Here is an 11,946-nt window from a genome sequence, read left to right as displayed (position 1 = left end):
GTATGCCCTTTAATTTGTGCGCCACTTCGTTCTAGGCATCTTGTCATCAGCTTTACGGCAAAGAGCCAAGACGTCTTCTAAGTACGAGACGTAGGGCTCTGTGGGACTTTGACCACATGTCGCTAGGGGCTTTTTGCTGCGACCATGCGCCCGAAGGCTTGGCTTAACAGTGCATAGCGTTTCTTTGGAAATGTGCCAGCTCTTTAGTTCACCTTCGTGGATGTGGTACAACACGCGAGGTGTGCCGGTCTGGTAAACAAAAATTGGGGGTGGAACGCGATGGCATTCAAAGATCCCCGACTGCTTCTCATGCTTTCCGGCAACTTCAGCTTATGTAGCCGTAATGTTTACCGGGAAGCGCTGGCGGCGAACGCTATGCACGAAGCTGAGCTTTCTGGTAGAAGCGCAGCTTCTTCCTTAGGCCTTGATGCGGCTAAGCCCAAAGCCAACTGAAAGTTTTGCAAGGAACCGGGCTCGTCACTTTATTGCCTTTGAGCTTTTCGAGCTGGCGTGGGCATATCTCAGAGACAATGCCCGCTCTATGAATTGTAGAAACGCTGGAAAATAGGTTTGTGTTTTGAGTTTCCGCGTAACAGATTTATGTCTTTTCGTATATTCAAATTACATTCTAACGCTATCATGTCTGTAGGTTGTGTGAAAGCCATAATTTAGGATTTTACCAGCGGAACTGTTTAGGCTTTTTTTCCGCCGTGGAGCGTTACTATAAAACTCAGCCTAGCTGTGCGCCGCCTCGTGTCGCCTAGCAACTACCTGCGGGAGGACCGAGCCATGTCACCTCCTCGTACCCCACGTACGTAGGGCAGAGTCGTGATGTCACAAAGGCTAGTAAAAGCTCGCAAAAGCCGGCGCGGCGACACACCTCTCGCCTCCTCTACTGCGTGCGTACGTGCTGCTGCCATAGGAAACCGAAGAAAATCCGGGCGCCCGAAGAAGAAGCGGCTTACCAGGAAGAGCGCCGTAATTCCAAGCGAGAAGCGATGCGTCGGTGCCGAGATGATCCGGAACTCAAGCGTCAAAACTTACAGCGTCAAAGCCGCCGAGACAACTTAGCAATACCCGGTATAACGTCGCCAAACCTAGAAACAACTTAGCCAAGCCTACCATAACCTCGCCAAACCTAGAAACGACTTAGCCAAGCCCACCTAGAACTTAGCAAACCTAGCAAACCTCGCAAAACCTGCAAACAACTTAGGCAAGCCACATAAATGTTAGGTGATCACAAGGCTCTGCTGTTGCCTTCAGCCTTGCACCACTAGTGCAAGCTGTTCACGTTTTTTGTTTTCTGATGTATTTTACCCCAAGAAATTCATTTATTAACTTCCTTGCGCTACAAGCAGGACCTGCGCGGTTCGCAATTACGCCAACACGATTTTCTGCGACACGGGTCCCTTAAAGCTACGGCGTTATGATAACCGACGGATGCCGCCTGTTATTCGTGCTGACGCGTTTATAGAGGTTGATCCAATCTTTGAGATCAGGGTCGTCCAAGCCGGAAAGCAGACCAGGGTTGTAAACGTGGGCAAGCGTCACGACTGGAGGACTCTGACGAGTCGTAGCCGACGCTGATGGAGTCTTATCTCTGGGAGGCATGGTAGCAAGCTCGATTTAGCGACCGCTGCGGAGCTCTGTGGCAATGGCGGGGATAGCAAACCTTCACAAAAATGTTACGTGCGGAAAGATACAGACGACAGACACTATATGAACTGTATTTACAAAATCAGCGCTGCCAGAGACTAAGGTGGTAACCACCTCGTGCGAGGCGCATGTGGCCGTCTTCGTCTTCCTTTGCGCCATGTCTCATAATTGCCGGTTGTATAGTAAAAATATCAATCGCTGCAATACGATGTCAGACGATGAAAGAGATGTTAGTGACGTCGATTGATGATTACGCCATTTAGATGCAACAAAAGTCATTGGACCTGAAGTAATCGCTCCAGTAGTCATTAGAAGTGGCATAGCATCATTTCTCAGTATTTAAAGCTCACCTTAAGCTTTCCCTTGAAGCAGGCCTCATTTCCTTAGATTGTAAGATGGCAAGAGCGACACCCGTTTTAAAATCTGGCGATAGAAACTAAAAAAACTATAGACCGCTCTCATTAACGTCGGTATGTTGCAAAGTATTCGAGCACATTTTAAAGAGATCTATTTGTATTCCTTGAGTCTGATGCTGTCTTTACACCCTCCCAGTACGGATTCTCAATAGGTTATTCTTACAACACATAACTAATAGAACTTCAGCATTTAAAATCCAAAGCCATTGACAACAGCCAGGTACACGTGGTTTGCATTCATGTTCAGAAAGCTTTCGACAGGGTGTTCTATTTGCTCTTAGATGATAAGTTTGGTGCGTAATAAATATAAACAATGACATTCAAAATTGAATGCAAAAGCCTAATAGGGAAACCCCTCTTTAAGAATCACTGTGATTTCTGGCATTCCCCATAGAAGTGCACTGGAGTCCTTATTGTTTTGATTCTACATAAACAACATACTCGACAACGTTACATCACCCATAGAACTATTTGCCGATGACTGTGTGATATGCAGAGAAATTACTATGGAAAATGAAACAGATGCTTTACAAACCGATTTAGATAAAATAGCGAACTATTGTAAAAAATGGAACATGAAAAAAATAATAAGCGCAGTTACGTTAGTTTTTCCAGAAGATTATCAAAATTACAGCGCCGATATAACACCACTGGCACGCGTATCGACATACAGTTGGAACACAAGTTGCTAGAAGTCTATTTCACTGAATCATTTACATTGAATAAACAGATTGGCACTCTCATAGCAAAAGTTGTCAGGATGGCGCATTTTCTTCGAAATTTTGAACAGGCAACGCGCGAAGTTAGGGAGATTTTATACTTCTTACAGGTCAGGACAATACTTGACTATACCTGTGCAATATAGGATTCCTGTCAAGATTATTTCATTAATAGACTCAAAAAAACTAAAGAACCTAGTAATAAAGTTTGTAATAATTACAATCCGTATACTAGTGTTTCAGAAATTAAGGCCACATTAGGATTACATCTGCTGTGTGTCACTGGGCAGAAGCGAAGTCTCAAACTAACGCACCGAATATATGACAGTCAGACAGGTATGAATCCCTACAACTATCTTCTAGAACAGATTAGATAACCACTTGCGTTTACAACGAAAACATTCCCGCCTGTTACTGTAGAACAAACACTTTTTCTACTATTTCATGCCTAATCAACAAGAGAATGAAACAGCTGGTCTAATTATGTAGTACATGTATCTAATAACGAATTATTCTTTTCTATGCTGGGATATTGCTCCTCAATAACAGCTATATGGGCTAGATTTCTGCAAAAACTGTTTGTTCATCTCATTTATATGTTTTTTTTAAATAACATTGCAGTGTTTATGATGTATAGGAGCATATCCTTGCAAAAATAGTTTTGTTATTGGTTACGTTTTTGTTTGAGCCTACGTAATACCTTTATGGCGATGCAAGTATGCTGTGAATAACGTTATTTATTTATTTATTTATTTATTTATTTATTTATTTATTTATTTATTTATTTATTTAATTTACCGAGTGCAACTGAGGGTGCTCTGCTTCGGAGCACCATCAGTTGTCGACTGACCTCCTGAACAGCACTTTGAAATGTAGTGAACGCGGTTGAAATTATCGTTCCGGCACCTCAAAGAGATGCGACGTAATGCAGACGCATTTCTCTCAGATTTACCGCAAGATTATTGTTTGGCTTTTTTGCCATACGGATTCTCCTCTGACTTTTCGGCTCACTGTTAAAAACATTCAGCAGCAATCCCTACCTTTTAGGCAAAAAAGAACTGAACGCGCACTGACGGTACTCAGTGCGACCTGAAACAGTGTTTCTCTTTAAAAAAAGCCATCAAGGTAATTTATAGACATACATCGCTGCTACTATCACTCAGTCACACCCGTTTCGGTACAAATACCGTATCAAACCAATAAACCAATGTTCAACAATCAACAAATCAATAAGCAAACGTAGAGAAGTGTGGCATGAATGCCTCGCTAATCGGGAGATGGCGAGACCACGAAAGGCAGCGCGTGGGTGACGCGTAGGCGCGATTTACAGCAGCCACCACAGACAGACATCCATCATGCAATGGTTTGTTTCCATCTATGGCATCGGTGGCCTCATCGGTGAATGGCCGACGCACGCTACTCTGGCGCCATCTCGCAGCCTTCGTCACCGCAGAGCCCGTCTTGCGCGGTAATACACTTTTCTTTCCACACCTTCCCCATATACTCCTCCTCAGCTTTGCTCCTAGCGGCATCTTCGCTTTCGCTTTCTTTATTCCACCCCTGCGTTCCGCGTTCGCACTTCCATCAATCGCTGAGCTCGTTCGCTCGGTTACGAGCAACGCTGACGCAGATGCTCGCCGCAGTAACGGGTGCACAAGTGCGACGATTTAAAACGCTTCCAGACTGAACGATACTTCGAACAGCATTTTTTAAGATTCCCACCGAGCTCTGCAAGAAAGAGGGCAACATCTTTGAAACTATGCGAAAGGAAAAAGGAGAACGCAAGAAAAATCGCGTTTTGTTCAGTTATGAGAAATTCAGTATTAATTGACAAATTTTTGTCGGGGATGGCGAAACAGGGATGCCAGTTCCAATGCGGGTGTACGCACAACTCGATGGATGCAAACAAAGCGTTCCGAATTCAGTCCCCCCCCCCCCCCCCTGCCTAATATTACACAGTGAGTTGCTCGGAGCCTAAACTACTTCCTGTTCTACTTGATAATTGTAGCATCAAGAACAAAAACGATAGTTTTTTACTTAGTAGCCAGTATTAAACCTTAGATTCTAACAGGCACCGAATCATGATTAGATATTTTTGTAGCTATTATAGAAATCTTTCCGCAAGGGTTTATTTTTTTGTCAGAAACATACTCATGCACGGCGGGGGAGTGTTTATATAAAGCGAAGCTTTCTTTGCTTTTTTTTTCGACTTCCTCACTGCTGCTGCTGTAGCTGCTGCTGTCTGGCACACCGCGTCGGGGGGTGGTTCACAGCACGTGTATACACGACACGGGCGAGTCAGCGAGGAAAGGCAACATGAGGAACTCAACTCGTTTGGACCCCACTGCCTGGAATGTACACAATGCCCTCCGGAGCTCCCTGGAAGTCCCCTCATTAACCTCTTGACAGCTATAATTTTAGTGACGCCCCTCAAAAGCATTGCTGAAACTGCAGCGCTCCCCTGTCTACTAACGTGCTGGTCATCTAGTCCAGAATGGACGTAGATAGATCTGTTCCTATACAAACAGAAGGGGGGAGGTGATGTGAGAAGGCAAGGAAACCCTAATTATAGAGACAGCGGTTGCGGGGAAACCGCATCAGCTTTAAGGGCCCCTCACCAGGCCCGATAGCATATTTTGGTTATACGCTGGAAGTTGTTACATGTCCTCTGGGGAGCGATCTGCCGCAAAAGTTTGCCGATCGGCTCAATAATAGCCGAGATAGAAATATTCCAGTGCCGCGAACCCCTGATTTCAGCAGGCGGGCTCCACTGCCAAGCAACACGCTCTCTCCACTCGCCCCGTGTAGCCTCCGGAAGCGAAATTTCTTCCCTGCGTTCTCCGATACCGGACCTCGAGGATCACGTGACGCATACGTCACAAGGCCCGCCTTTGTTATCTTTTCTCCTCGCTTTTTTTTTCGGCGCTACGCACTTCCGCTGATGGCGTCGCGCGCGAGCTGTTGTCTCCTTCGCGCATCGCACAATTTTGCGTGCTGTGCACAAGGACACATGACTAGCGCTATAATTCAGTGCTACACGAATACTGAGGCAGAACGAGCGGATAGCAGAGCATGATCACGCGCCGCTACGCTGTAGAAAATGGCATAGTTTCGGTACCTGTTCACGTGACCGCACGACCGTGGGAACAAGCAAACGAGGCGGAAGTACATCTCTCTTGCTTCGGTCTGAAGTAAAACAAGACACGCAGACATTCTGTTTGTGCGTTCTGTTATTTCTCTAAACTTCAATTCGTCAATTCAAGCAACAGATTACACAGATAACTGATGTGTCTTGAATAATTCCCGAAGTCGCGTGTCATCACGAGCGACGTCACACTGCGGACTCGAGTACGTCATCTTCCGGCTTGGAGCGCGGTGGCCGCTAGGGGAAAGGAGAACGGCGTACAGTTAGAATTTTCAGGTCCTTGCGCGGTGTGTAGCGATGTAATACTTTGCAGGCACGTTCGTTGTCGCGCCATGTTCGCTCAGGTCTTGTCCACTCAATATGGCCAGACCTGCTGAGCGGCCCTTTAAGTTCAAGGTACGGTGTAGTACGTTCCTGTTATTTCTGAAAAATGAACACCATGCACGGATGTCAAGCGCACAAATTACGCAGGGTATGCAGAAGCAGAGGCGCATTAATTAAAGCGCACGGCAGAATCCAGGCGACACTACGGAAGCGGTCGACCGTCAGATCAAAATTGCTGTGCCAGCCATGTTAGCTTTGCGGCTATGGCATATATATACCCCTTATGAAAATGACTGTTGAAATGTTGTTGGCATATTGTTGATGAATTGTTGACTCAATATCCTTTCAACAATACATCAACAATTATTGAAACCATAGAGCAATAATTCAGCAGTAAGGTTGTTGGGTTGTTCACAACAAAATATATATTACTGTTTAGTACTAAGTATTATTGAGCCAATGTTGAGTAGTTTCCAACAGTAAATCGTTGACTAAATTCTCTTGATATATTGTTGAATAGCATTGAGTATTATTGAGCCATTCTTGAGTATTTCCCCACAATAAAGTCATTGAGTAAATTCTGTTGATATATTGCTGACTAATGATGAGTATTATTGAGCCATTGTTGAGTAGTTTCCAACAATAAAGTCGTTGACTAAATTCTCTTGATATATTGTTGAATAGTATTGAATATTATTGAGCAATTGTTGAGTGCTTTTCAACAATAAAGTCGTTAACTAAATACTGTTAACTTATTCTTCAATAACATTGAGTCTCGAGCAATATTTAGTTTCAAAGTATATGTGAAAAACACACGCACATATGTATGTGCGCATCTTTTGCACATATATGTTACTTATCACTTGATCACCATTGCATATATACAGGGTTTTGTTTCACGTTACTTGAACCATAGGCGTATCTACCGAGTGGACATGGGGACGGTGACCCCTGCCCGCCATGTAGATACGCCTATAGTTCAAATCACGTGACTTTGCCCCTCCCCCACTTCAAAGAGCGGGGGAGGGGATGTGCCCGATTCACGTTACTTTTTGGCACCCCGGCCCTGTCCATCTACTGAGCGAGCAGGGGTACAGTGACCCCTGCCCACCCACTCGATATGGCTGTGGTTTAAGTTACGCGAAACGCCCTGCACGTATATATATATATATATATATATATATATATATATATATATATATATATATATATATATATATGCCTTCATGATAGAGGCATCTATAGCTGCCGTAGGTATTATTGGAAAAGTTGATGCACTCCTTGAAAACACTCACTCTCATTCACCAACGTTTTCTTTGCCGGGTGGCCCTGCTAACTTCAGCCAGAGTTTAAAAATATGGGAATGCAATGCGGCTGAATAGATAGAAAGACAGAAACTGTTTATTCGGACGTGTTTCCAACTGCTCTACAACTTTCTAATTGGAATTTCTTTCCTAACTTCCTCGCTTCAGAAGTTGGTTAACTATTTTTGACTAATTAGCTAATTAAGCAAAATAGAAAAATAGTGCGGCACGCTGCATACAAAAGTGAGCAACATGCATTTAGTCGCGTCGTCACAGAGTACATAGAGTTTACACTCGGTATTAGTAACAAGGCCCTTCGTAACTTGGACGAAGACTCCGTCCGGTTCCTAGCGGATCGAATCAATCAGGTCTGGGCTTCCGGCAGGGTCCCACCGGAATGGAAGAACGCCTCCACGTTTCTCATCCCAAAGCCCAACAAGCCCTTGGGCGTCGAGAACCTCAGTCCCATATCACTCACGTCGTGCGTGGGTAAGGCGGCGGAACACGCCATTCAGAACAGAATCTCCAGTTTCCTCGAAAGCAAAGGACTGTTAGCACACACCCTCATCGGATTTAGACCCGGTCTATCAACTCAAGACACCATGATTTTAATCAAGCACCAAATCAGTGATGACCACATTAGAAACGCCAAGGCCATTCTTGGGTTGGATCTCGAGAAAGCGTTCAATAACCTCTCTCACCAATACATTGTGGACACCATTTCCAAACTCAACCTCGGATCTAGATTCCACGCGTACGTCAAGTCATTCTTGGATAACAGGACGGCTACGCTCCGATTTGCCGACCTCTGCAGGGAGACACTCTCGCTGGGGAGCAGGGGCACCCCCCAAGGTTCGGTCATCTCGCCTATGCTTTTCAACCTTGCCATGGCGGGATTTGCTGAGAAACTCGGACAGATCCACGGGCCCGAGCACACCATATACGCAGATGACATGACCATGTGGGTGTCCAAAGGAACCCCGGGTATGGTGCAGGACATCTTTCAAGAAGCAGTGAACACCATAGAAGAATTTCTAATCCCCACAGGACTCAGATGCTCGCCTACCAAGTCGGAGCTTCTCGTAAGCAGACCCACGCAGAAGGGCCGCAGGCCATGCTCGTCAGACTTCGATTATAATCCGGAAATTACCGTACAAACCAATTCGGGACACGCCATACCGTGCGTCGACAAAATCAGACTCCTGGGTATGATCGTAGGGACTGAAGACATCAATGCCTCCACGGTTCAGAAGCTCATCACCAAAACCAACAACGCTATCGGGCTCATCAGGAGAATTGCCAATAGATACACGGCCCTCAAGGAACATAATCTCATCAAACTCATACACGCGTTCGTCACCTGTCACTTCGCATACGTTGCGGCAATGATCAATTGGACACGATCCGAAAGAGGCAGACTTAATGCCCAAATCAGAAAGGTCACCAAGCAAGCCCTCGGCATTCCAACCAGCACCAGCAACGAGAAGCTGGGGCACCTGGGCATGCACAACAGCCTGGAAGAAATTGCCGAAGCCCAGCAGCGCGCCCAGCTTGCTAGGCTTTCGACGACGCCTCCAGGGCGCACGATCCTAGAGAAGCTAGGCTTTGCTCAAGGAGACATAGAAAAAGACTTTGCGGATCTCCCACGGGACATCCGCGCCAAGATCACGGTCCGACCTATACCCAGAAACGTACACCCCGAAAACAAGAGGGGCAGACGACAAGCGCGAGGACAATTCCTTCTTGACCAAGCCTTGGCGAACCGTGAACGCTCAGCTTTTGTGGACGCGGCGGCATACGCGAGAAACAAAGCTTTCGCTGTGGCGGTTGTGGACGGCCGCGGATCCACAAGATATGCAGCCATGGTAATTGCATGGAAGCCTGAACAGGCCGAACAGGTTGCGATCGCTGTTGCGCTCCCCGACGACAATCTTTCCCATATCTGCAGCGAATCCATAGCCGCTATCAGAGCTTTCCAAAAGGGCACGCTCTGCGCACAGGGTCTCAGAAAGAAAGTTCAAAGAAAGAGATTGACGACCACGTCATATACTGGTTCCCGCCCCACTTAGGAACAAAGATCGGCGACGTCCCCAACCTTAACGAGGTGACACATGAGGCGTCGCGCGCGCTTAAAGACCGCGCGGTTTCACCCGACCACTCAGAGAATAAGGACGCTCCCACTACATACAATGAAATCACTAAACACTACTAGCTACAACGTAGACAGTATAGCACGCCGCACCGCACGTGCACTCGAGCTCATGCGCTTACACTCAGAATGTTACAAAGAGACACATACCCAACAAAACAGACTACACCATTACATGCCTGAGCTCTACGACAAGTCTTATTGCACCAATTGCAATACATCCCTGAACGTATATCATTTGCTCTGGCCGTGCTCGCAAGCTCACATAAACTCCGAACCGGACAAGCGCAAGTTTGAAAAAAGCGATCCGGAGCGAAGAACTCGCTCCCCAACTCTGGGCCGTCCAGCAGGTCCACGACGCCGCCAGGAAGCTCAACCTCCCGGTTCCGTCGTGGGAGACGCCCATTCCATGAGAGCCCAAAACCCTCGTGGCCTGCAGGACCTGAATAAAGTTGATTTCCTTCCTTCCTTTACACTCGGCCTAAAGTTAGCGGAAACACCCTGCATATATATATATATATATATATATATATATATATATATATATATAAACATATATATGCAGTTTGAGCAGACAAACGTCCCTACAAGCAGTGACAAACAACCGATGATTGGACGCATCCTGCATTTCCATCGGCGTCCATTATAAGGGGCCAGTGCCCCGGCTGTGTTTTAGGAAACGGCATTGCATGTCTCCATGTTAAATATGGCCAAGGTGGCGGAGAAAGTTAATGAAATTTAAGTCTGGCGTTTTACGTGGCGAACCTACGCTTTGATTATGAGCCACACCGTGGTAAGAAACTCCATATTTATTTTGACCCTCTGGGGTCCTTTAACTGGCACCGAACGTACAGTGCACGGACGTTTTTGCATTTCACCCCCATAGAAATGCGGCCGCCGTGGCCGGCATTACCTCCCAAGCACTCGGTTTAGTAGTGCAACACCTCAGCCACACCCCACCAAAGCGGGTGCGGCGGAAAAAGCAGTGAACATCGTTTTTACAGAGTGCGTTTCGCTCAGGTATTACCCGTTAGCGCGCAACAGAACGAAACGAAAAGCTTGGCCGATATGTACGGCATGGTGCTCATATGTCACATGGAGGCCAAATTCTTTTCTGTGACATAGACGGGTGCTGGCGAATGTGGTGCGAATCTGCTTGGACACCAAGCACAATCTGTGCTACTATACGTTCTCGGTGACAAATCACACAGCGCAGAGGCACACGCACAAGTGTTTAAAGAATGGAACGACAGACCGCCTGCAGTTTGCCATGACGTCGAAATAAGTAGCAAAAACAGCGACATTTCTGTACTTTTCTAGTCAATAGTCAAGTTCACATGGTTGCGGCATGCATTACTTTTTTTTTTAATCCAAACGACGAAAACTGTGTGCGCACACATTGGCGCGGCGTTTTCGATGTTTGAATTTGGCGCCATTTCCCGCGCATCCCATTACCTCCGTCCGGTGCAATGCCTTACTGCGCTAAAGAAAGTAGTTCCTCAAAAATGCGAAGCAGAAAACTTTTATACACTTGCAAATCGCAGCAATTGTTCAGCAATAACATGATATTACAAAATTTGTTATCAAGTGGTAGAATTTATGGTAATGTAAGCGTGTATTGGTATGAATGTACATGTATGATTGCGTGTTTGCACTGTTGATGCTTGGCGCATTCCTGCGAGTTCGTGCACCCCGTTTCCTTGAGTGCTTCCTGCATTTTCTGCGTTCTTTGTGTGCTTCGCTGTGACTTCTTTGGAATATTCCTGCGTGTTGCTTGCTTCTTATGGGCTTGTTGCCTCGAAGATCGCCACGATCGTCTCCGACTCAGCGAAATCAAAGGTGAGTGAGCGTTTCAAATTCCCCTTGTTCGTCCATTGCGACGCGGTGAAAGGGAAGCGCGTAAATGAGTTCAGCGCCTGTGCGTGTCTTCCGCGCGCCTGTTTTCTAGTTTTCATTCCTAGTACTATCCTTCCGTTGCGAGAATTGGTTGTACAGCACTAGATTTGTGCTATATAACATGGAGTTTTGTCCTGGTTTAACTTTACACTCCGCTTGTGGTGACGTAAGGCAGCTGTGTGGTGGCAGCTAAAGCTGGGCATGCTGTACGCCATGATTTCTGATACGGTATTTGAGCACCGATTGAGTTAGCCTTATAAGTGAGTGCAAAACAAGCGACCGGAAACCATCCGATCTATACTGTAATCGAAGATAATTCGTTTGCGCCACGCTGTCT

Source organism: Dermacentor andersoni, chromosome 7, assembly GCF_023375885.2.
Source record: "Dermacentor andersoni chromosome 7, qqDerAnde1_hic_scaffold, whole genome shotgun sequence".
NCBI lineage: Eukaryota > Metazoa > Arthropoda > Arachnida > Ixodida > Ixodidae > Dermacentor > Dermacentor andersoni.
The sequence above is the reverse complement of the archived record's forward strand: the minus strand, read 5'-3'. Positions refer to the sequence as shown.